This window comes from Podarcis pityusensis (genome assembly GCF_964106645.2).
Source record: "Podarcis pityusensis genome assembly, chromosome: 11".
Classification (NCBI taxonomy): Eukaryota; Metazoa; Chordata; class Lepidosauria; order Squamata; family Lacertidae; genus Podarcis; species Podarcis pityusensis.
Genome location: NC_138036.1, coordinates 59,030,965 through 59,057,442, shown reverse-complemented (window position 1 = coordinate 59,057,442; position 26,478 = coordinate 59,030,965). Strand labels below are relative to the sequence as shown.

The 26,478-nt window shown below is 41.8% G+C and overlaps 1 long non-coding RNA gene across 1 annotated transcript; it reads right to left on the bottom strand.

Annotated features, from left to right (window-relative positions):
• Positions 1-2,616: 2,616 nt before the first annotated feature.
• Positions 2,617-26,478, bottom strand: LOC308458562. Its single transcript, XR_013977559.1, has 3 exons — positions 26,457-26,478; positions 6,811-6,984; positions 2,617-2,801 (listed from the first exon to the last, which is right to left on the bottom strand). It is a non-coding gene; the product is annotated as an uncharacterized lncRNA (long non-coding RNA).

Sequence of the window (26,478 nt, the reverse complement as noted above, 5' to 3'; positions counted from 1 at the left end):
AGGAAGGTAGGGGCGGGAGGGAAGCGCACCAGGCGCCACGAGGGCTGCAGGGCACTGGAGCCACTGTCCCTCCTGGGTGCTTGGCTTGGGCACCCGAAAAAAGCTCAACCTTGGGTGATATCGGGTGTTGGTGGGGTATACTCTGCCCAAGGCACCAGCAGGGTTTGCTACGCCAGTGAGGGAGCCCAAACAGAAGGTGACAGGTAGAGCCAGTTATTTCTAGTTTTGTTTCCATCCTCCTCCCTGCTGAATTCTACAAAGGCAAAACTGAGATTTAGGAGGCAGAAGCAGAGAGACAGCGCCACACCCTGGGCTAGATGTGAGAAAGAAGGGAGGCAGGTGGGGTCTGACTGTGGGCAGACTGCAGTTAATGGGGCACTGCCCCATTTTCCCCAGTAGAGTATAGAATATAAATCACAATACATTTCTATGCACGTAGAACATGCTCTCTTCTTCACACCTTTAATATCACAATTAATATCACATGAAGGATAACAGCTGGATAGAGCTAGTGTGTGAGCACATTTTCTTCCAAGCCTTCTCAATCAACAAAAGCAAGAATTTAACAACCTGCATGGATTCCTAGGATGTAGTGTTTGCGAGCAGTTGAGCCAAAGAAGGAGGAGGTTTTATGGACTCCATGAAGAGAAAGATATATTGACTCCTTTCCCAGGAAATGATGTTGAAATTTTGAACTGGGAACTGAGTTCTTTTAACAGAAGAGACTAGATGACTGTTCCCTCAGATTTTGTGCTGTGCTTTACTATTCTGAGCTATCGAAAGAAAGAACGGGGGAGTAAAGAAAAGAATTAATTGAGCAGTTTATTTACGTGATATCATACTGCATCATGCAAAAAAAGAGAAAAGCACGGTGTCTCGAAAATAGCACACAGCTAAAAGGTACGGTAAATGATAAAAGACAAATATAATTCACTCCACTATTATCTCAAGGCAAAAGAGTTTCATTCCAGATTTTAAGACCCCAATAAGAATAAATTGCAGTGATGCAGTTCGATAAAAGCTTGACACATCTCTTTAGCCAACGAGTTATAAGGACTTCTGGAAAGTACTAGGGCGGTCCTGAGGAGGGGAAGGGAATTCAAGGATCAAACAATTTTGTTAGCTCAGTTGACTGACAGCATAGCAAAGTAGGTCTTTTCCATATGGTGAGAAACAACAATTAATGCAGTTGATTCATTGATGCAGTCATTGAACGGAAATGACTTGTTTTTGCCTTAATCATTGTAATGACCTCACCAGCATGAGTACTGTCAATTGCAAGCAACCTATCACTGCGAAACAGGTGTCACCAAGATTAGGGTTGCCATACGTCTGGCATTTCCTGGACATACCCAAAATACTGCAGTCGGAAGCAGTGTCTAGGTGGAAAACTGCTTGAATGTTCATGAAAATCTGGACATATGGCAACCCATGTTGGCAGTGTCAAAAAAGCTCAACAACTTTTCTGGCCAGATTTTCACTGTTTGAAATATGGCAACCCTACAATCATTAAATATTTTCTTTACCTTTAAGTGAAACCAATACAATCTCCCGCCCATTTCTAGTTTTTGAACTAAAGTGCAAATTGTTTTTTATCACCAAATTGAATGTTGAAGTTCAGGAATCAATAGGCACCATAATAATAACAACAACTTAAAAGTAATAAAACACAATTTTATTGATTTCTGAAATGAGTTGCCTTGTTTCTGTTTTTAAAATAGTATACTATTTTGGAATGCAAGAGTCAGACCTCAGTAAGCAGCATGTGAAGTGTGATCATGTGAACTAGCCTCAAACAAGCTCCGTTCAATCTTCTCTCCAGGTGGTGCTGCTGGAACATGCAATCTGGCCATGCCCAACAGACGTACCCAGCAGAAGCTCTGAAGTGGGCTTCTATGTATATTTCCGAGCATACTAAAGTGTGTCTCCACATAGACTGGCATCCATAATATAGCACAGAACTTGCAGCAATCAGGCAGCAGGGACAGCAGATGCATGGAGGGTGTGGCTGGGGCCAGTGACCCTACCTCTCCTACATATATTCAGAGGGAAGGTCTGAAGAGTACTACTCAGCAGTATTGCTTACTCCGGGTGTAGCCAATGCACTGTCCTCCAGATGTTGTTGCACGTCTATAAGCTCCAGCTAGCATGGTGAATAGTGAGGAATGATACAAATTGCCATTTAGCAGCATTGGAAGGATGGGAGTTTTAATGCAGCAGTTGGCTACCCCTGGTCTGCTTCAGCAGGCAGAGAGGCTATCTGCTTATGCAGAGCTCTTTCCCAACACAAATACTGGAGATGTTAGGATTGAATGTGTGATTTGTACACGTGGAGCATGCTCCACCACTGAACGATGGCCCCTCTCTTCTACCCACTAAACCATACAACTTCGGTATCATGGCTTGCCATTGTTCAATGGTGTTTCGTTTTTGAAACATTTGGATTTGGTTATTATTATTATTTGTATACCACCCTATACCCGCAGGTCTCAGGGCGGCTCACAAGATAAAATCACAACATAAAACCACAAAATACATAATCAAAACAAAAACAACCAACCCCCCCACAACACATTTTAAAAGGACATTGGATGTTAAGCAGCCAAAGGCTAGGTTAAAGAGGAATGTTTTTGTTGGTCCCTAAAGGTGTATAATGAAGACAGCAGGTGAAGCTCCCTGTAACTTTGCGTCTCGCAGTGAGGGAACTGCCAGAAGGCCCTCGGAGCTGGACCTCAGTGTCCGGGCAGAACGATGGGGGTGGAGATGCTCCTTCAGGTATACGCTCCGCCACTGCCCTAGAACTAAAAGTGAGGTCCATATATTAGTGTATTTATTCTATTATTAGTGTGTTTATTCACCACAACTGAATCTTTCATAGCCTCAAATTTAACTCGAACAGCATCCTGGGATTTTCTGTTTACTTCATTCAGAAATGTCTTGCCCTATAATCCTCCTATCCTTATGTATAATTCTGTGCTCATCCAAAATGCTACTTGATTGTATTGGATGTTATCACATCCTATTGGCAGTCTATGTTTGCCGCTATCTCTAGGGGGTGTTCATCCTTTTGTAATTAACATGTTATTTGATTCAGTGGCAGCAGAGGTCAAGACGTTTTGTATTTTGTGCATGTTGTATTTCGGATGGATTTTCATCTCCCCTTAGATATGTTGGTTCTAATTAACTATCAATATATGTCCACTGAATTTCTGAATAAATGATTAGTTAGCAGTCTGAGGGTTTTTTTTAATGCCCCTTAATCTTCCAAAGCTTCAATTTTTTATTTCATCCTCTTTTCCCTTTCACTAACAATGGCACTTCTTCTATTTGTAAATATTTGAAAAAGCTGATAGTGTCTCTTATCAAACCCATTGTGGGCGAAATATTTTTGCCATCTCAGTCACTGAAAGAGGTAAGGTGATCAACAAAATTAAACTTTTTCAAACTGCCTGAGCAAAAGAAAAGCAATTGAAGGTTTATTAAATGCATGAGAAAATCACCACTTTTTTTTAGCATCTGCTTTCTCTACTGGGCAAGATCACAGCCAATCTCATATCATATGAGGGGCATTTAAGGACTTCAACAGAAACATTGCCAATTTGGCTGTGTGTTGATGCCATATAGAAGAAAGGCACAATAGGTGAATTCTTATCTTTGAGCTGCTCCTGTGCAACAAATAGAGCGCCACAAGCACATATGCAAGCAGTATGGTGTGACACCGGCCCTAAATATTGCACAAAGCAATAAAGACCTTCCTTCGATTTGGAATGTGGTTGTGATTTTGCTGTAATTTGATAAAGAAAAGAAATGTTGATGCTATTGTGCTGCTGCTGCTGTTTCCGCCTCCACTCCTATTTGAGGAAGGACCAGTTGTAGAACAAATCTTTTGCATGCAAAGGTTCCTAGACACAACCCTTGGGGTCTCTGGGTAGGACTTGGAAAGACTGAAAGCTTGGAGAACTGCTTCCAGTCAGTGTTGGTGATACTGAGCTGAAGGGTAAAGGTAAAGGGACCCCTGACCATTAGGTCCAGTCGTGACCGACTCTTGGGTTGCGGCGCTCATCTCGCTTTATTGGCCGAGGGAGCCGGCGTACAGCTTCCGGGTCATGTGGCCAGCATGACTATGCCGCTTCTGGCAAACCAGAGCAGCGCATGGAAACGCCGTTTACCTTCCCGCCGGAGCGGTACCTATTTATCTACTTGCACTTTGACGTGCTTTCGAACTGCTAGGTTGGCAGGAGCAGGGACCGAGCAACGGGAGCTCACCCCGTCGTGGGGATTCAAACCACCGACCTTCTGATCGGCAAGTCCTAGGCTCTATGGTTTAAGCCACAGTGCCACCCGCGTCCCCGATACTGAGCTAGAGGGTCCATATTCCCACCCTCACTACTCTTCCTCCAACTACAACAAAATGTTCAGAATATTCCAGTTGCTCTGGCTATTGAAAGAACACAATTGTTATATTTTATAATGTTTTTATTCTCCCTGTTACTGTCTCATAGCTTATACTAGTTGCTTTCTAATATCTCTGCTTGTTTCTTTCCTTTCATTACATCTAAATTTTCGACCTAGTTAGATACTTCCAGTTTGATGATGTATACCATCCTTTCCAAAGTACGTAGACTTAAACCAAGTACTTGTGAAGCTTAAACCACTACTGTAAAGATCTGTACCTGTGCTGTCATTTTCTGCATTTGAGGCAAATCATGCAAGCCTGCAACTCTCTTCCTGTCCTCATCAGGATTAAAGATAAGGCCGTTCTAAATGTTTCCTATTTTAAGGGGAGACTCATGATAACTTATAATAAACCCTTAGGTATTAATTTCCACCATCCTAAAATGAAAAGGCAAAGCTCCTCACCAGAGGGAGAGAAATAATAGCTATAATATTTCAAAGTATTAGTTAGCATCCTTTGTTGGTAAATTTATGAAGAGAGGAATAAAAGAATGAACAAAATCTTCACAAGATACTAATGAAGGGATTGAGATGAAGTATTTAGTAAAATATATGCAAGCACTGAAGTTCTCACCTATAATGGAGAAGGCAAAGCAATTAGCGATCTGTGGATTTTTGCAAAGGGTTCTCGCTTTTCAACACTCACTGCCATGTTCTTTATGACTAATTTAAAATACTGTTCACAAAGAATCTGAATGATATTTTCATTAGTGTGTTGAGACCCAGGATGTAAAACGTCTATCTCTGACACTCTGCATGGAAGCTTTCCAAGTATCATTAAGCTTCTTGCAATGCAAGGATACAAAAGAACAGCTTAAATGAAGAAAGCCAACAACATGAGAAAACCTCACAAACAGCTGGAGAAAGTTAGCATTGTTGAAAGCAGCAGGGAGGGGGTTAGCAAAAACAACCACCACCATAAAACACACGTGTTTCTCATGTAATTTTTGAAAGGATTTCATTATCTTTAAGGTGAAGGTGTCACAGAGCTGGAGCAAGCGGGGAGCTAGCCAGTATTTTTGCCCCAGGTGAAGCCTCCAGGGCGTGCCATTGACGCTCCTAGCCTGCCAGCCATTTTGCTGTGGGCTTTAGGTGAAGCCTCCCACCCCCACTGAGGAGGAGATGTCCGCACTGGGATCCTGCAACACAAATCCTGAAGGCAGCAGGAGGGGGAGCTGCTCTACAGGGGAGCAGTGAGGGGGATACTTTCTCTCCACTCACCCCAACTTTTAATCCTGATCCTCCTTCAGCAACTCCCCCAGTAAATGGGGAGGGGGGCAATTTCCTAACTGAGCCCTAAGAGCAGGATGCAAGGATGCAACCGTAGCTCTATGGGTCAAAGCAAGCTACATAAGCCCCTCGGGAAATGGGAGGTTTTAAAAGCGGAGGAGGGGTGACAGTGGACAACCCCCCTCCCACTGCTTCATATTGAAGGAAGGAAAATCGGAATAGCAAGCGGGGGGGGGGCAGGTGGCCAGAGAGGACAAATTGGGGAAGGGGGGAGGGGCAAAGAAACCACCACCCCCCAAGCTCCTTTCCTAGGACCCTTCATCAGGGGCCTGGATCCATGCAGTCCAGCTGCAAAGTGGGGACCCAACACCTGCATGTTTGCCATTGCACAATCTCCCCTGAAGCCTTTCTGCCAACAAATGGTTGTTCCTTGAGGGCCAAGAGATGCTCAACTGCCCTGCATCCATTTTGGCATCTTTGCCAATATGGTCTTTTTAAAAAAGACATAACATACAAGGAAAAAGGATTGGGAGGGGAAAGGGGTAAAGCAAGCTCAAACTACAGCCACTGCCAGTGGTGTCTCAGGTTGTCTTGCTTTCAGTAAAGAGCTGCCCCCTTCTGAAGCACCCCATCAGATCCAGGAGCAGGTGGAAATATCCAGGGCAGCACCTGCCACACAATTTCCCCCTCAAGCAGCGTCCAAACCCTCCAAAATTCCTCAGATATGTACACAAACACGAATGGGGCTGCCAAACTGAGTCTTGGACCAGAGTGAAAGAAAACCTAGTTTCACCCCTGGGTGTCATGAAACGGTAGACTTGTCACAACGTTGTCCTACAAGAGAAAAATTGCTGGTATCCAGAAGCCCTCATGAGACAGATAGAGATGTATCCACATCCAGTAGATTCTTTGAAGTTAATGGTTCTGAGTACCTTAGCTTCATTAACTTCAATGGGCCTACTCAGTAGAGCAAGCATTGACTTCATACTACTTAGGGCAGGAGTAGAGTACCTCAGGCCTGGAGACCAAATGTAGCCCTCAAATCCTCTCTGTCTGGTCCTCATGCCTCTCCTCAGGTCACACCCCTCCCATGTGGCTTGTGCCTTTCCCTTTTGGCTTACTGACTTGAGGGAAACCTGGAGTAGGACATCTCTTCTCAGGTCCTGATGTCCTCATTGAAACCACCAGCTCAGGACCCAATGATGTTGACCAGGGCTTTCTTGGCTCAATTCAAGATATGGAGGCAGTGAAGAACAAAGTCCAGTTACATCCAATGTTTGAAGCTAGGGCAGGGTCACTCTACAAGGCAAGGAATAGAAGATATCCTTTATATTCTGCTTAATACATAATAAATAAGCAGTATCACATTTAATATCACAATAAACCACATAAAAATGAGATGAGAGAAGCTGAAAAAATAACAAAAGAACATGCAGACAATTAAAAACATGAAGTAAAAATGCAGAAATGAAGTAACAGCCACTAACTTGGATAACTTTACAAGAGGATTAGATAAATTAATAGAGGATTAGGCTATAAATGACTAGTAGCCATGATGTCTTTCTTTAAGTGACTGTTGGACGCAGAATTCATCTGAGTATCAGATGCTGAAAGTCACAAGAAGAGAAGGGAAGGGAGCTGCTGTGCTCATCTCCTGTTTGAGGGCCTCCTATGGACATCTTGCTGGCCACTGTGCGAACAGGATGTTGGACCAGATGGGCCTTCAGCCTCATGAGCAGTGTTGAATAACCTCACATTTTCTGTGTGAACAATCAAGTTACCTGTTTCATCCTCCCTAGTCTTTCCTTCTCATCTGCTCTTTGGCCAGCCCCTAATTCCTTACCCAATAATAAATATTTTGAATTGGGAATGGGGCTAGAGGACAAAGAAACCATCTTGTATAGAGCTGGAACCATCTTTCCACACAGCCATGGCACCATCTGCACATGCCACACTGAGCCCTAATTTCTGATTTGCAAGCTCACAAGCTAAATTTATAAACTTCCTTTCCCTTCATGACATGAAAAGAATTGGACAAGTGTTATAAAATTTTATGGAGGAGGGGGAAAAAACTTTACATTCATTTCAAGGTTGCTGGATTTAAATACAATGTTTTCTATTGCAATTACTACTGGGAACAGCAGCAAAAGGAACAGTCTGAGGAATTTCCCAGCTCTCTGTTATCTCACGCTAACTGTGATGCCTCAATATGTATTTTTTCTGCTCGGCTTGAAACACAAACCTAAATTATAGTTTGGAATTTGACTAGCAAGTGAGGAGGCAAAAATATATGTTGAATACCAGCAAACATGACAAGGGCTGGCTATAATAGCAATAGCAATAGCAATAACAGCAATAATTTTATTATTTATACCCCACCCATCTGGCTAGGTTTCCCTAGCTTTCAGCATATATAAAAAGGTAATAAAACGTCAAAAATTAAAATCTTCCCAATAAAAGAGCTGCCTTTGTGTAGCTCTTTCTCTCCTTGACATCTGATGGGAGGGCATTCCACAGGGCGGGTGCCACTGCCGAGAAGGCCCCCTGCTTAGTTCCCTGTAATGTCACTTCTTGCCTGCTGTTCTTGAGTCTTCCCCTCTTGTCTATTGGAGCTTATCTGGATATTGTTGGGATAAGTTTCAAAGCCAGGAACCTTATGGTTTGAATACTTCCTACTCCTTCCTCTCGCATTGACATCTCAAGACTGTAATTCCCTTTCTCCAATATCGTCTCCATGGAAGGTAGCATGTGGGTTATCTGCATACTCATCCACAATCATGAGCCCATGTTAGCAGCCCAGTCGGCCGGGAGAGTCCCCCACCCAGCCCTCCCTTTAGGCATTTCTGTCGCTCTTGTGTTTTTCTTTTTAACCTTTTCCTTTCAGATTTGCGGGCTTTGCTGTGGTTTCTCAATGGTTGCCATATTCAGACCAGAACCCGAGTGCTACAAAAACACTCAGCATTGTCTCACTGACCCTTCCCTATCACAAGCAATGGGGGCAGGGGCAGCCTGTTCTTAAACAAGCCCCCCCCCCCATGCCAGTCAAGACTCAGGACCAACTAGTTAGAAGCCAAATGGTCCAAGTTACCCTAAACAAACCCCTGTTTAACCAAATATATGCTACTTTCTGCAATCTATCCCCCACCTCTCAACCCAACTCTAACCCCAGCCCTCCCACCCACCACACTTTATGTCAGCAAACACGCTAAGTCCAAAAGACATTACACACAGAAAGACATGGGGCAGCCCAGAGAGGTTGGCAGAGAATCACCACACAGAATAGACACGCAAAATGGCTAGCTTAATAGCAATCACACTAAATGTGAGGGGGCTGGGAAGCCCTATCAAGAGAAAACACATCATTGTCAGGAGTTCAGCCTACACTCGAGTAGGACCCTAGCAGAGACACATGCTCGACTGGCATGTTCCCTTCCTCCTGGTTGATCGTTCGTGAGCTTCAAAAACTTTCTTCATCCCGAACATCACAGGGACTGATGCCAACAGACAGTGGCACACATAGGGATCCACAGAGTTTGCGCATCATGCGTGACAGACCTCAGCAACTCAGCATTTTGGCTAATCTACTTTATTTACATATGAACACACACGGAGCCCTGCAACATGGCTCCCTCTCTCTCTAGCATCAGACAGCAAAGAGAAAAAGAACAAAGGACAATAGTCCCACTTCAATGAACACAGTAACACAAACATCCTGTCTCCATCACTTCCCACTCTCTGGAGTCAAAACATACACCGTCATGTGAAAGACAAAAATCCCATGACTGCAATCATGGAGCAGGAATTCTAACAATCACCTCATATGTAAATGCCATGAAACCCCACATAGCCTTCCTACAGGAAATACACAACCCACCCAAAGGAAACAAACTCCTGAGCGAACCCCACTTTAATCAACAATGGGTGGCACCCGAATCAGGAAAAGCTTGCAGAGAACCCCCAGAACAGTGCACAGGGGAGATTATTCCACCAGGCAAGCAGAAATGCTTGTGCGGATGAAGTGATCTCCTTAGCACTACTTTGAATTCATACCCTAGTCTCCACCCCTGTTGACTTTAGAAAGAAATCTGAAAATGGTGGTCCTTTATGGTGCTTTTAACATGATGTGACATTTGCTCTTCTTGTTGTTTTTTTTTAAAGCAGCCAACAAATTAAAAAGATATTGTGATTAGATCCTATATGCTAATAGCACACTCTGTGTGGATTCTTTTGTAGCCAAATCCTGACCCATACACACACACACAAGGAGGAGACATCAGTAGACTTAGGGGAGCCTCAAAGTTGCAGATATAGATGATGATGATAGATAGATAGATAGATAGATAGATAGATAGATAGATGATAGACAACACACACACACGACCTCCCACCCCCTCCCCAAATCAATCCAATGAAGACAGAGAATGCTCAATAGACACATAATTCTGACAGACCAAATGGAAACTGGAAACAGTATTCCATGGACAGGCTGCTAAATTCCTGAACAGGAGCAACTCACACTATAACATTTTGTTGCAGATCTAACTGTCTTTCCTGGTTCCTCTCTTCCTCCCAATCAGCAAATGACCTTAGTCACCTATCACCAATCAGTCCTACCAGGGGCAGGGCTTCCTGTTGAATTGGGTAATTCTTAAGAAGATGATAAACTGCTAGGTTTTAATAATGTTCAAGGTGTCTCTCCATTCTCAGGGAAACTTACTGAGAAGATCATATACTGACAGCTTTATTCTCTTTTGGTATTAAAATAGAGTTAACTTTGGGAACATGGTACTCCGTAATCATATTACTTTCAAAATTTCAAGGCAGAACACTTAACACTATTCTCAAGGGACTTGCTTCTCTAAGGAAGAATACATTGTTGGGATCTATTTGGAAAGGCACTTTGTAAACAGCTAAAATGTTATACTAGATTTTTTTCTTTAAAAAGAAAAAAGAAAATCCCCACAGGTACCAGAGGTGTTATGCAGAAGAAAATTGCAGCACAAGTAATGGGAAAATTTAGCTATCACATATTTCTTTGTATTAACAGAAATAACTCAGAGTTGGAAAGGGGGGGATCCTGAATGACAGGCTGAATAAATGAGATGCAAGACGAAATACTGGCAATATAGAAAACGGCTGCAGATTCACATTAACATGCTCCAAGAGAGAAATAACAATCTGTCCTTTTTAAAAATCAGATAAAAGCACAAGAAAGGGGGTTTTCAAATATAAAATGTGTACCTCCTTGTGCCACATATTATGTATGTAGGTGATTTTACCTTATGCTGGCCTATGACCGTAATAAAGATTTGACACTGGCACATATTAAAAGAAAAGCAGGTACCCCTCTGAGGCAGCTCTCTGATTCTACAGATAATTCATAGGTACTCCCTCTTGCCGGTTACGTTATCCTAAATGCAAATTATAGTGACATCCATAGAGGCCTGGACAACCTCTGTGATTCCCCACCTTACAAACACTAATTTAGATCTATATTCCATCAATTTACAGTTACTAGCAAATCACCACCAAGATAGTGCCTTTTAAAATTTGCAACAGGACCCCATCATTGGGACAAGGGCACAAGAGATGCTCTCCCAGGCAGCCAGACCCACTGTGCCTACTGCAAAACTGTGGTACTCCACCATGCCATCATGATGGAAACTGGGAGAAAGAGGCAGGGGTCTTCTTCCAACACACTATGTTACTTGATGACTGTTTTCATTTTGATTAGATTGGTATAAATCTGAGTATTTTGAACTAGCTCATTTGCAGAATGAACACTAAATTTGAAAACCTCATAAACTGGCAAAGGGTAGTCAGTGAGAGTAAACTATCGTAAGAATTTTGGGGATGACTTTAGAAAGCAGCAATATCATTTTCACGATGGTGGTGGTGTGTGAGTGTGTGACAACTGCATGTTGTATGCAACCCTAGGGTGGTACACAATGCACTCAGCACACAATGTACCCCTACAAAATCCCTGTCAGTACAGAAGGGTCATTTCTCGGCAAAAGGTAAAGGTAAAGGTAAAGGTAAAGGACCCCTGACAGTTAAGTCCAGTCGTGAACGATTCTGGGGTTGTGCTCATCTCGCTTACTGGCAGTTTTTTCCTGGTCACGTGGCTAGCATGACTAAGCTGCTTCTGGCGAACCAGAACAGCGCACGGAAGCGCCTTTTACCTTCCCGCCAGAGCGGTACCTATTTATCTACTTGCACTTTTTGGCATGCTTTCGAACTGCTAGGTTGGCAGGAGCTGGGACCGAGCAATGGGAGCTCAGTCCATTGCGGGGATTCGAACCGCCGACTTTCTGATCAGCAAGCCCAAGGCTCAGTGGTTTACACCACAGCGTCATCCACTGATGAGAGGTTGATCCCTCTCAGCTGTCATACCAACCACAATTCCTTTACTTTGTCCCACAGATTGTATTGATAAAAGGTCTACAAATCATTAGGCATTGAGCTGCTGAATCACTCATATGTGAATTTCCCCCCTTGCCATCTTATTGTTACAGACAGGTAGCTTTCTGCCTTAATTAACTAAAAAATGGGATACAGTGTTGATGGTTACAAGGTTTAGACATAATACTAGGCGAACCATGGTTTAATATAAGTATGCAGAGAGGAGATCATGGCCACGTGCTCCCTCTTCTGGTCCTGCTGCTTCTATGTTGCCGTGGGCCAAGCCATGATTTCTTTCAGCATGTTGTCCAAACTCATGGTTTGTCCTGTGCCAGACAAACTATGAGCTGTAAACAAGATTTGTTACAGCACCTGGTTTGTCTGGAAGAAGTGAACTATGGCCTTAGATTCAGATGCTGTGCTAAGCCATACAATGGCTTAGTTCACTACAGCACAGCAGCAGGAGGACCAGAGGAGGACGAATGAATGAATTTATTATTACGGTCACAGACAAGTTCCGGCTCACTAACAATATCAGGAAAATCATAAAACACAATAGGGATACATTGAATTGCAATTGGGTATAACAGGCAGAATACAGATATAGCAGCAGTTAAAAATATATAAGTTAAATCTTAATCACTAAAATATAACCTAAAATTGCCATTTAAAACCTTAATCATTTTGGTAGTACAGCTTGTTCCCTAAGTTTTATGGCAGTCACACAGAATTTGGCCACCCTTAGCATGATCTCTGGATCCTTGTCCTCTACCAGGAGTTTTAGACGTTGAAGTTTGGACCCGTTTGGAGATTTTTGTATAACAGGGGTAATAAATACCAAGCGTATATCCCCGTAGAAAAAGCAGCGTAACAAGACATGAGACACAGTTTCTACCTCCATCAGGTCGTAGGGGCAGACTTGTTCCGTGTATGGTTTACCCTCAAATCTGCCCTGCAATAAGGCAGATGGCAGCATGTTGAACCTGGCGAGAGTAAATGACCGTCTGTATTTAGGTATTTGTAATTTGGACAGATATATTGCTGTGGTGAACCCCCTCCCATTGTCTTTTATTGCTGGGTGTGAGGAGGACCAATCTCCTCCTTGGGAGCTTGTGCCCTTGCACATTCACACTAAACCATGGTTTGCCATGTGTTACATGTGAACTGAATCAGTGCTACAGTTGTTGTTAGAGGGTCTAATGGTAGGAAGCATTTAATTGATGTACCTCCAAAGAGCAGTCACATTTGATGTCACTTTTAAAAATATAATTTATTTTTCCTACATTTCTTTTAAATGTAACCATTTCTTTTCTGTGTGTTGAGAATCAGGGCTGAATTAAGCATTATGATAGATAAGCTGTGTCCTAACGTACCAGCTATACATGGAGCCAGTGGGCAGCATAATTATCTGGGAATGCCTTTCCAGCTTTGTAATTGTGAGGTAGGGGAAGGGAGAAGAGTAGTTAAGAATAGTTTTTTGCCAGCATTGTAAATCTGTGCATTAGCGACATTAAATTAATAGCTGTTTTAACAGGTTGGACTATTCTATCATTATCTCAGGCTTTTGTGGTATCATTCCCTCATTAAACATTCTTGAAGAGGATTTCACTTGAGTTAGATTCTTTAAATTACTATGCTATAAATCTATTCTTTTAATGAGTTTATTCCTTTTTAAAAAGATATTAATTAAGCTTGGCTGGGGAAGAGATAGGGACAATAAATGGATAAAGTAGTGGCCAGGCAAAAAAGGTTAAGGATTTGCTGTCCTTACGGAAACTCACCTTGGAACCACCTCATTAACAGGAAAAACTTCTCGTTTTACATGCACCAACAAGAAGTTCATTACCTAGTGAACTTTTGCTTATCTGGGATTACCATTTCTCCTTTCTAAAAAGATGTCTTTATCCTCTGATAACTGAGTCGTGCATGCTTCAGGGTATGAACCTGGCTTAATATCTGAAATAGTCACGGATTTTGTTATTGCAGCTAAGACCCCCCCCCCCATCTTACCGGTCAGAGAGAGCATGTAAAATGAAAGGACATTGGAAATGGCTATAAACTAGGCGAACTTTCAGAGTGGTGGTTGAGGGGGGAATTTAATTCACAGACTGGGAATGGAAATGTCACTGCCTCACTCAGAGGGTTAATCACTTTCTAATTTAAACTGGCAAATTTTATAATGACACTGTGAAATTAGCAGCATTTTATTGTGTTAATTATCTGCAGGACACTACATCATTACTTCTAATAAATGTAAATGAGATTGTCTCTCCTAGGACAATATACAGGCAAGGTGAATTTTTACTGGCTAAAACCTATTTACTTGATTCCAGGCAAATCTTGCCTTTCTCTCTACCCCCCACCCCCACCCCAACCAATAAAATACATGGGGATGATTTATTGTGCTGTGCTGTCTTCTCTGAATTTGATTCCAATAAAGTATAGACATTTTGTAGAAGGTCATTACAGTCCTTTGTTCATCTGAGCCCATTTCCACACAAAGAAAAGCTTAAATTGGCTAAAATCTTAAAGTTTTACAGTCTATCAATAATTAAATATTAAGGGATGGGGTATAGAATTTTTAAAAACATGTTTAAAATGCCTCCCACCTTATGTGTTACTAAAATCCAACAAGGGGAGTGTTTGGGAGGTTTGCTACTCAATATACTAGCTACTTCCACTTTTAAGCAATGCAGTTTGAGATGATGCTTTTAGATGAACAACTCTACCTAAAGATGTATCAATTAAAATAATAATAATGAATCATGAGTAAAGGTCAGCCATTACGGACATCATGGATGGTAAAATATACCACAGTGGACCTTCTTATTTTTGGAGAAACGTGGCTATGGCAGTGATAAACAGGTTGCTTTATGACACAGTGTAATAGAACTAAAATTTGATTCTGGAAGATGCAATTTAAATTTAGAGTGAGATAGCACAGTACATTTCATTAGCAAATAAAGATGTCAGAACCCTGTTGGGTCAACCAAAGGCCATCTAGTTCCTCCAACATCCTGCTTCACCTGTTGGGTAGCCAGGTGCCTGCAGGAAGTCCATAAGCAGAACATGAAGGCCATGTGGTGAAGCACATGTGTTAATGCAGAGTCAGAGGTATTGGCCAGAGATTTCAAAAAGTGACATTCCACACAATTTCAACAATGATATTTGGCACAGAGTTGTGTGATAAAGAAACACGCTGAAGTATATGTGTAATAAAGAACATGTGACTTAAGTGCTCCCAACTTATTATTGTACTTCCCTATGGCATGTGGCCTAGGGATGCGGGTGGCGCTGTGGGTTAAACCATAGAGCCTAGGACTTGCCGATCAGAAGGTCGGCGGTTCAAATCCCCGCGACAGGGTGAGCTCCTATTGCTCAGTCCCAGCTCCTGCCAACCTAGCAGTTTGAAAGCATGTCAAAGTGCAAGTAGATAAATAGGTACCGTTCCAGCGGGAAGGTAAACAGCGTTTCCATGCACTGCTCTGGTTCACCAGAAGTGGCTTAGTCATGCTGGCCACATGACCCAGAAGCTGTACGCCGGCTCCCTCGGCCAATAAAGCGAGATGAGCGCCGCAACCCCAGAGTCGGCCACGACTGGACCTAATGGTCAGGGGTCCATTTACCTTTACCTTTTATGGCATGTGGCAGAAAATCATGGTATAGACAAGGAAGATACAGTCCAGTATTCCATGTGGTATGCCCTGGGAGCAGCAATTGCATTTGCAAAAAATACCAGCAGAGGAAGCTGCTTATACAAAGCCAGACCATGCGTCCTCTTAGCTCAGTTCCATCCACACTTACTGGCAGAAACTCTCCAAGGGTTCAGGCATCTCTCAGCTCTACCTGGAAATGACAGGGATTGAACCAGGTGATGGTTGGTCATTTGGCTCCTTCTTTTCCAAGCTGTCATCCTGAGGACTCAGCTACATTCATGAAGATAAAGCGCTTTATATGCTTTATAACACTGTGGTACCTGATGGTGCTGTGGAGTCCCGTCTTTCGCCAATGGGATTTCCCAGTTGTAAACACGTTTACAATCTGTTTAACTGAATCACATTTTTGATGTGTCTAGAGCCCAGCCAGAGTGGCACTTCCAGTATGTCATTAGCCCCTGCCCATGCATTACTCACACGTGGAGCATGGAGGACTGTAAAAGGGAAACCCATGTGCAGAGAACTCTATTGGCAAGTATGGTCCCTAGTTTTGTGGAAGCCTGCATGTGCCGAGAGCTACGTACACAGGCTTCCCCTTTGCAGACATCCATGCTCAGTGTGTGGATATCAGGCATGGGGGAAGTTTCCTGACCTTGGGCAGGGCCAGCACAGCCCTGCTGATTCTGCGTCTGTACGTGGAGCCTTTGTTGGGTGAGTAACAAGCAAAGGGAGCTACTATGAATCTTTGCACATTGTCTAGGAAAGTGGAGATACTGTTAAAATAAATTGTTTTGATCTTGAATTCTCCACCTGGAAAAACAACAACATTATCTCACAATGCGACTGAAATTCAGACATGTTTGATTTTGAATTGGCCACCTGAATGGTGATGAGTGACACAAATGTTAGGAGCTGTTTCTTTGACACATTTGTATGGAATAAAGTCAACATTTGGCTGAATTACCTTGGATGAGATTTGCTCTTATAGTCCAGTAACTGTGACCCCCTCAGACTTCTTTAGAGTGTAACAGCCTAAAATGGTCCTCCACCACTGGAATTGTTAGAAATATTAGTGTGGGGGTGGGGTGGGAGTTTAAAGGCTTAACTATTTACTACTCTAAAGAGTGACACCAGTTCTATTGTCCAAAGGGATGCAATAAGGTGCGGGCAGGGTTTGCACAGTCCAATCCAGCATATTAATTCAACTCAACACGCCCCCTCTCTCTTGCTCTGTGTGTGTGTGTGTGTGTGTGTGTGTGTGTGTGCATAGGTAGGGGATTTAAAATCTACATCTTTGGATCTGGATCTAAGGTTTCCTAGTGGTATTCCTTAAATACAAAAGAAGCACTTGAAGGTGATATTATGTGACTTCATTTTATTGCCATTTTATGCCTGCTTCTCCCTTTATAAGATGCATTCCATCTTACCGGCCATGTGTCCCCCCGAACATTTTGGCTACACTTACACAATCTGACTTTCATTTCTCAAGGTAAGGCCTTTGATGTCTGCACAGGGACTATTTTTGCTTAAAAGTTTCCATCTGGCCCCAACAGAGGAGTGCCCTGGGCCTTTAACCAGACTAAGCCATATTGTTATACTTAATGCCTTCTGAAAATCATCCAGGCTGGACCCGCTCTCTGCACCAGGATATGCTTGTCCTGCATTAATGATCAGTGATTATGCATATGAACCCTCCGGGTCACTTCTCTAATTGCTCTGAGTTGTCAGCAAGCTCTGTTATTGAGAAAACAAATTAAGCACTTCCCAAAATCTTTCTCTACACAGACTAAACTGAAATCCCTTGATTTCTTCCCCTGATTGCATACATCTGGAGGGATCCCAAACCTACTCCAGGACTATACAATGGCACACTGCTGAGGCACTACACCAGATGTTAGCTCTTTCATTCACTAACACATTAATCCCGCAAAGCACTTAGCTACATTTGGAACTTAAATCACCTGAATTGTTCCAGGGAAACAACTCAGGCGATTGTTTTCTGTCGCTTGGCATTCCTTTTGGAAAGGAAAGTGATGTTAAAATCAGTGCAGCCCATTTGCTTCTGCCTGCTCTCTTTTTTACTGAAAGTTCAATCATTGAAAATGCTAATGATTAATCATCCCATTTCCCTCTAGTAGTCCTTGGATTTTACCGACAAACTGTTCTGTTTCTGATTCTGTGCTCTTCTACCTGAACAGAAGAGATTAGCAAGATTTCTGTGATGAATTTGTGCCTGGGTGCATCATGCAAATGTAAGTACAACAAAAGAAAAGAAAATGCTCCAATGTTCCAATAGTGAAAGAAGAAGGGATGAGACGGTGACAAGCAACAGGATTCAGAGTAAGATTGGTGCTCAGATCAACCACGCTGCTCCTCTTGAATGGAGAACTGGAGTCTGAAGCAGGAGCTATGGTGTCAGAACACAGTTTCGAGTGCACCACTTCTTTGTTTGTGAATAGCCAATTGCATGAAATGATGCTTGTCTGAATGTAACCTAAGTCTTCATAACATCTATATGAAGCCCCTGTGAGTTGTCATTTGGAGATCTGAAGTGAAGTATCATCTATATGCAAATGACACCCAGCTCTGTCTCTGTTCCAACAGAATCAGGAGAGGTGCCTGATAAGCGCTTGGAGGTGGTGTAGGGTTGGATGAGGCCCAATAAACTGAAGCTGAATCCTGAAAAGACAGAGATGTTACGTGTCCAAGGTTCTCATGTCTGGGAGGTGGGGAGATGATGGAATTGCTCTCCCCTGGAAGGAGCAGGTCTGGGGTCCTAGATTCAACACTATTCCTGGAGGCTCTGCTCACCTCAGTGTCCAGGGGTGCCTTTGATCATCTTTGACTGGTGGTTCACTAGCTATAGCCCCTGTTGGACAGAGTTGATTTGGTCACTGTACTCCATATTCTGGTAGTTTGCAGATTGGATTTCTGAAATGCTCTCTATGTGGAGGTGCTGCCTTTGGAGATGATGGATAGAGAATTGCAATAATAAAAATAATTTTGGACTGGATCATCCTTCCAATAATTTTGGACTAGATCGTCCTAGTGTCTTCCAGAATTTGTTGGATCACAACCCCTATCATCCCTGACTATTATTCATGCTACCTGTGGCTGATGTAAACTGTAATCCTAAACCAGGGTGGAGGGGGCACCAGGTTAAGGAAGGCTGGGCTAGAAGAACCTTTGGTCAGAAGGTCTCTTTTTATATTCTTATCTGAATTGCTGAAGTTGGAAATTTCTGGTCTAGATGAACCAAGCAAGGTGACAGTGATAGACAAATAATATTCAGGACAGATTGCCATGAGCAACTCTAAATCTAAAACATCCATAGGATAGTGCATCCAATAATTTCTTTCCTTTCTTTGTTCTGCATTTTCTCCTCCTACTGGCTACTCCACTTTCTCTCTCAACAACATTCCTGTCACAAAGATATGGATTATATAAACTGCACTTGATGAGGCCAGCAATAACTGGTACACTTTGGATGTTACCTCAGTGCTTTGAATGAGACAGAACTTTAAAAGACCCCTTACACAGTTCTGTTTTGTTGAAGAGAATTAGCATCACATTGCACCTGTAACAGCAACTAATTCAAAGAGGTATCTTTTTAGAACAATCTCTGTAGTTAAATGAGATTGCGTGCACATTATCTGAATTCTCCTTAATAACACTATCAGCAAAAGGAAAAACCTGAACCACTTCTTTACTGTACTGCTGAAAGATTAAAAGCATTTCTTAAGGTAAGTTAAAAAAACAAACAAAGCCACAAAAGAATTTGCTGAAAATTTGGGGCTGGATTGAATTTTATAATGAAAGTATTGGGGGGGGGGTGTAAAAAAATATTTGGGGAGATCTCTCGAAACTGTTGAATAATTTCACACTAACACACACAATCTGGAGAATACTAATTGTAGCTTCAGTCAGTATTAACAAAGCTAAATTTTCTCAGACTTTTCTTTCTCAGCCATCCCAAAATGGTTGGAGAATTCTTCCCCAATAGTTGGTGGGTTCCTATTTTACCCTGTCCCTATTTTGACATATGCTAACAGGATGGAGAAATTTTGGGAGGCTGCCACCCTAAAACTGTAGCTGAAACATCTGAATTATTAAAACAAATCAGATTTGAATTTATATAAACATACAGCAAAGTAAAGCATGGAAATGTAGGCTGTTAGTCTTTAAAATTTTGTCTTCCAAGTTTCTCCCAAAGCTTCCCACTTCCCCTTTAGCATATAAAGAGACCACATGTTTGACAAGTTAAAATGGTTTACTTACAAACTCTTCAAAGTTCAGATTCATGTGCACACAGCAGCAAGAATAAACAGGCAATACAACTTATTTTCAAAAATGTATAGAAACACAGATGGCTTTGGAAATATTTGGAAAATAACTGTAAGCAAGTGAAAACGCTAGCAGGATTAAAGTAAATTCAACAGTATAACATTCTATAGAGAGAGATAATTGGGAGGGGGGTTAAATTTAATGGATTTTGGATTTTTTCCCCTAGAATATGCAGAAACTATGGGAAAATTTAAAGAACCATGGAAGGGGGGAAAGGGAAGTTGATGGATGTATGATAATTTTGGTGGACATTCAATGATGGAAATGTATACCTGAAAATTTCAATAAATATAATTAAAATGAAAACAAAGATGGCTTGCTAAAGGCACATGATCTAAGTTTAGTGCATCTAGCTTAGACATTCTTACTAATTGGTTCACATGGTGGAAAGAAAGGAGAGAACAAAGAGTTTGGTAACATTTTCTCCCCAAGTGAAGGGGTATGACCTATCTAAGCCAGGCAGGGCAGCCTTCATGAATCATTTAGAGTTAAGCATGTTGGTTGCATGAAGGAGGAGGAGTTTGGACTTGATATCCCGCCTTTTACTCCCCTTAAGGAGTCTCAAAGCGGCTAACATTCTCCTTTCCCTTCCTCCCCCACAACAAACACTCTGTGACGTGAGTGGGGCTGAGAGACTTCAGAGAAGTGTGACTGGCCCAAGTTCACCCAGCAGCTGCATGTGGAGGAGCGGAGACGCGAACCCGGTTCCCCAGATTATGAGCCCACTGCTCTTAACCACTACACCACACTCTTAACCATTACACCATGAGGCTGGATATATCTCACATTTAAGTCCATCCATTTCAACAGGTCTCTTTTGAGTCTTAGTTGGACTGCTTCATTACAAATAAATTGGATTACATAAGCACAACAATAACAAAACACAACAGAACTACAGCAACCATCAAAATCCTTCTGTAAAACCACATACTATGCAAAAACAAACAAACACACAAAGCACTAATCAGACCATGGTGAGCTTCCCTCTGGATTGCTTCTCACAGCAAGGTGTTACAACTGAAAAGACCCTGTCTCTCATACCCACAAGCAGCTTGGGAGCCTGGAATTTGTATTTCCCATTCTTTTCTATCCATAAATCAAACGGCTGGTGAATTTGCTCGTTTTCTGACAGTGGACTATGCACATAAGATTGGATTAGAGTCGTGTACAGCACTCACATTTCCAAAGAGAATGTACTGTGTACAATGAGACCGATGGAAACTTCTCCTACCTCACAGCACACTTCATAAACATTTTAAGGCGCATTTTAATTTCCTCTACAATAATTTAGCTGCAAAACTGGAGGGGACCAGGCCTCAGATTTTCAACCATTTCTGCCACTTCCTTTCCCTCAACGGACTACTACCAAGCCAGGTTCAAGGTCCTTGGACAATTTAGGTCCAAGATACCTTAGGGATGGCCTGAACCCTTATACCCCATCTCATTCACTGAGATCATCTGTAGGGGCAGTGTTTTCTTCAGGGGTACTCAGGGGTACTCAGTACCAGCACATCTTTTTGCTGTTGTTAAAACGTGTGGCACTTACTTTAACAACTTCATGGTGAGTACTGGCATCTATATTTCTGGGGGGGGGGAGCACTGTATAGGAGCTTCCTTGGCTGTCTTCCAAGTTGGTGAGGCTCATCTGACTTCAACTTGAAACTGCTCCCTCAGCGGTATTGGCCAACTCCTGCAGAATGTTCTTTCAATAGAGATTTACCAGGTGCTCTCTATATTAACCTCCAGATGTTTGCTGAAAACTTTCATTTGATGCCCGACTTATGCAGACAATTAAGAAAAACATATTCCGTAATAGTCAGCTGGTGATTTAATTTTTGTGTGGTTTTTATAATACATGTTGTAAACCACTTTGATTTTTTAAACTGAAATTGTGGTATTCAAATACTTTTATGAATTAGTGATCTGGAAGCTGTCTGCGGACAAATGCCGGCTCCCTCGGCCTATAGAGCGAGATGAGCGCCGCAACCCCAGAGTCATCCGCGACTGAATTTAATGGTCAGGGATACCTTTACCTTACCTTTTAAACCCGGCTGTCATTCTTTGGCCTGATCAATGTGTAGAGGCTCAGAGTGGGAACCGCAGCTGTGAGCCTCTCTTCTTCCTCACCTTCTGTTGATTATATCCCATTTTATAAAGGCTGCACAGTACTTCTATGCTGCTCTTTTGATATTCTGTTAATCCATATGAGGTGTTTGATACGCCATCTGGTCCAGTTTTATGGAACCAGTTTCAGCTAATGTGGCCTGAAGATGTGGACCAGGAGCTTGCATCTGTCTGACCAGCCATGCGTATCTGAATTATGTCCCCCCTGACTAATTTGAACTAGCCAAATAAATAAATAAATAAATTTTTTTTTTATTTGTACCTTGCCCTCCCCGGCCAGAGCTGGGCTCGGGGCGGCTAACGTCATGAAACTAAGACAGTATACAAAGAACATAAGAACAGGCAATCAGTTAGTTAAAGTACATCTTAAAATTAGTTCAGAGCAAATTGGCTGAGTCTAGTAGGTGGCTATGCTGTCTGGACTTGTGGGAGCTGGAGGCCAGCAGAATCTGGAATACCACAGAGTCCCCACATTTCCTCTACAGTGTCCCCAGCAGAAAGGTGTTCTTAGAGGGTTAAAAATGTAAAGCTGGTTTTAAATTGGTTTGAATCCATTCGGCACGTTCTTCTATATTGCCTGCTTTATCATGATACCTGAAGAGAGCTAATTCAACCGTTATTAAGGAAACTACCAGGCTGCTTAGAGGAAACTTATGTTAAATACCTTCTTTCTGACAAAGTTTTGAATCTCACCAGGCCTGTTGCGAAATTCTGCTTTAAGGCAACGAGGACAAGACAGGCTGCAGTGACAGCGATGGACGGTGAACGAATACTGATTTTAAACTCTGGATCATAGATTTTAGCTGAAGGAGTGCTATTTTTAATGTAAATAAGTTTATAGGGAATTTTCAGTTTTGTCTACTGCTTCCCCCACCCCTTGGTGCAGATGTGTTGCTGTTAATTCTGTTGTTTGGTCTTTGAATGCAATATTGATTGATTGATTGATTGATTGATTGATTGATTGATTCACTGGTTTTAAAATGGTTTGATTATGCTAGATTATTTAGGTTTCTTGTTTTGGTTTTTATTACCTTTATTTCTCATCTCTCTCTCTCACACACACACACATTATTATTATTATTATTATTATTATTATTATTTTGTAATGGTTTGGAACTTAGGTTGTTATTATTCTACAGACTGTATTGAATCTTTTGGGGATAACAGCTACCCTAAAAGGCAGTGCATAATTCTTTAAAAATAAATAAATACAACTTTTCAGGCACACATAGTTCCTTTCTAGGATGTCTTTTATCTTGCCATAAAAATGCAACAACCAGATCAAGAATATAATGAACTGGGTTTAATAAAGGGAGGAGTTAGTCAAATTCTGTTGCAACAAACTGTTACATGCCGGCATTAGCTACAGAAACTGTAAAATATAACAGGTGAAGTTTCAGGCATGAACTGATGCAAACAAAGTGAATGATATAAATCAAGTTGCAGATAGGTAGCCGTGTTGGTCTGCCATAATCAAAATAAAAAAATCCTTCCAGTAGCACCTTTAAGACCAACTAAGTTAGTTCTTGGTATGAGCTTTCGTGTGCAAGCACACTTCTTCAGGTATCTGAAGAAGTGTGCTTGCACACGAAAGCTCATACCAAGAACTAACTTAGTTGGTCTTAAAGGTGCTACTGGAAGGATTTTTTTATTTTGATATAAATCAAGTGTTTCATTGAGCAAAAGTCTTATCCTTTTGATAATATAAATGCTTCTTAACAGATGTTTCCCTTCAGTAATATATTACAAACATACAAGGCTGATGGGCAGATAGAAGGATGCATCCTAAAATTGATGAGTTAAGGCTGCAATCCTAAACACGCTTACCTGACAGGAAGAAGTCTAGTTGAACTCAGTTAAACTTACTGCTGAGCAGACATGTAAGCAGAAAGTAAGTAAACTTATATAAGACTGCAGTGTAATTTTTTCTCATTATTATTTCCCTCAAGCAAGAAATATTTTGGGAAGAGATGTTCATCATATTTCTCCCCTAAAAATAAGCTTGACTACAGATCATGGATAAGGATGATCCATAAGGATAAGGCCACACTTAAGAGGCCTTAACCGTGATCCCAGGTTTGGATCACATGCTAAGCCGTGCCTGAGCTTAGCTGCTGTGGTGCCCTGACTTTAAAAGTCTCGAAAGGAACAAAGGTGTTGTAATATCCTCCTCAGAAGCCAGCAAGTTCACGTATTTGCACTAAGCCATGGTTTATTACTTTCTAAGGTGACATGCCTCAGAACCAGCACAGGTCCTGCCATTAAGGAGGGGAGTGTGGCCATGTCAGGATTCTGGGAGCAGAACCAGAAACCTTTGGCCATTCCTCTGGAACTTCCAAGCTATTTCCCACTGTTTGGAGGAAAGAGCTACTATATGTGTACCATATTGTGTGCTCTGCTTACTGTCCCTTTGCCTGTGTAAGATTCAACTTAAAGTTCAGTCAGCTCACCTTGCCCTTCACCTTAGTCAGCAAAATGTATTGGCCTTACTCAGAACTGCAAATACTTATTTTTCTTATGATGTTAAAAGTGATACAGTGTAACCCTAAAGAAAAATTCAACCATTTTGACACTAATGTATTTTTGATTGAGAAGATCCCTCATCTAAACCTAGCTATGTGATAATCCATTTTCCCCACAAATACAATGAGGTCTTATTTTTATTTTTTTTAAGGCTTTTAAAAAGAACTGATAAGGAGGAGAGTCTGAGGGCATACCACAAAGCATTTGATTTAATTAAACATAAATCCACGTGAATTCAGACACCATGGTCATGTTTAACATATCCAAAATAACTGTTTGAGTAAGTATCTAGAAGGCTTGAGTGAAGAAAAGCTGGGGACATATTTTAGCTGGATTTTAGAAAATGCTTTTGGATACAGTGCGTTATAGGGGGCTAATCCATAAGACGATAGCTAAATACACTAGGAAGGTGAGCTGCTTGACTAGATTAAGCAGTGGCTTGTCAATTGAATTGGTAGAGGGTAAGACATTTTATTCAGTGTCTGCAAAAAAAAAACCCCTCCAAAAATCTTACTATATTCAGGGTGATAGACTCTTACAAGTACAGAGACTGTATTACACAGAGTGACAAAGGAAGGTGGCATGTCCAGTTATCCACTACCAATGTCCAGAAAGAGATTCCTTTCCAGATAACTATGGGCACAATCCTGCCACAATTAGGTTCCTTTGAAGTCCCTCTAATTTCAGCACACACTCAATCCTTTGAAATTGATAGGAACAAAATGTGCTTAACTCTTATGAGCTTGCACCCTCTGATTTTATCTCATCATTGGATATTAAAACAAAGAAACAAACCTCTACTAATTGGCTGGTGAACTACGTGGTGCACAAAAATAAATGGTTGGTGCACATCATGTGTCACACTTTATACATGGAAATGAATTTTGGAACATTTTGGCAGAAGCTTGTGAGAGTTTGTGCTGGGCCTATGCTTGATGAAAGATGGCCTGGCCTGGAGGGAAAGGGTGTCGTTGAGGAGTGGAGCCATGAATAATACCAGGATTCTTCTTTTTCCTGGTCTTCAGATTGGGAAACATGTCTTCTTTGGTATGAGATGCACACATTGTTTTACTCAGTTCTGCTATCTTTGCCCAGAGCAAAAAGTAAGTCCTTAATAATTTAGTCTTACAGATAACTCAGAATCATCATATCAGAGCTTTAGCCTTAAACCAAAGCTATTCATGGTCTGAACGTAGCATCGCAGCTTTAAAATTTATAACCTTGGGAGCAGAAATCCATTTTAAATCTGCCTGCCCCCGCCCCTACCCACACAATATATCTATATCTGTAGATCAGACCATTGGGGCTTAGATTTATCATTTTTCATACTTTCCAAAGACTGTGAAAGATGAAACTAAGCTGCTGTGACTAAGAGCCTGTGAACAGTTCTTGTGATCTCAGTTTCACTGCCAGCCTTCCTAATGCTAAAAGTAAATTACTTCTCATTTGACAGCCAGTCTCAGTCACAGGGCAATCATCATCAGGCAACTTATACGAGCACTGTGCTCCCTGCGTATCTTCTATGCAAAGTTTCTCTGATTGGGTTCTGTCTATGGTCACTGATAAAGCTGAAGCTGCAGAGATCATACAGAAACTTGTTAGCTGAATAGGGCAATACATTATTCTCTGTGCAGCGTCCGTAGGCCTGGATCCAGAGGTCCCACTGTGTGTGTGTGGAAGGCACTTCTGGTCATGAGGAGTTCCATCTGTAGCTCCACTTACCTTCTGAAAGCTCTGGAGAATC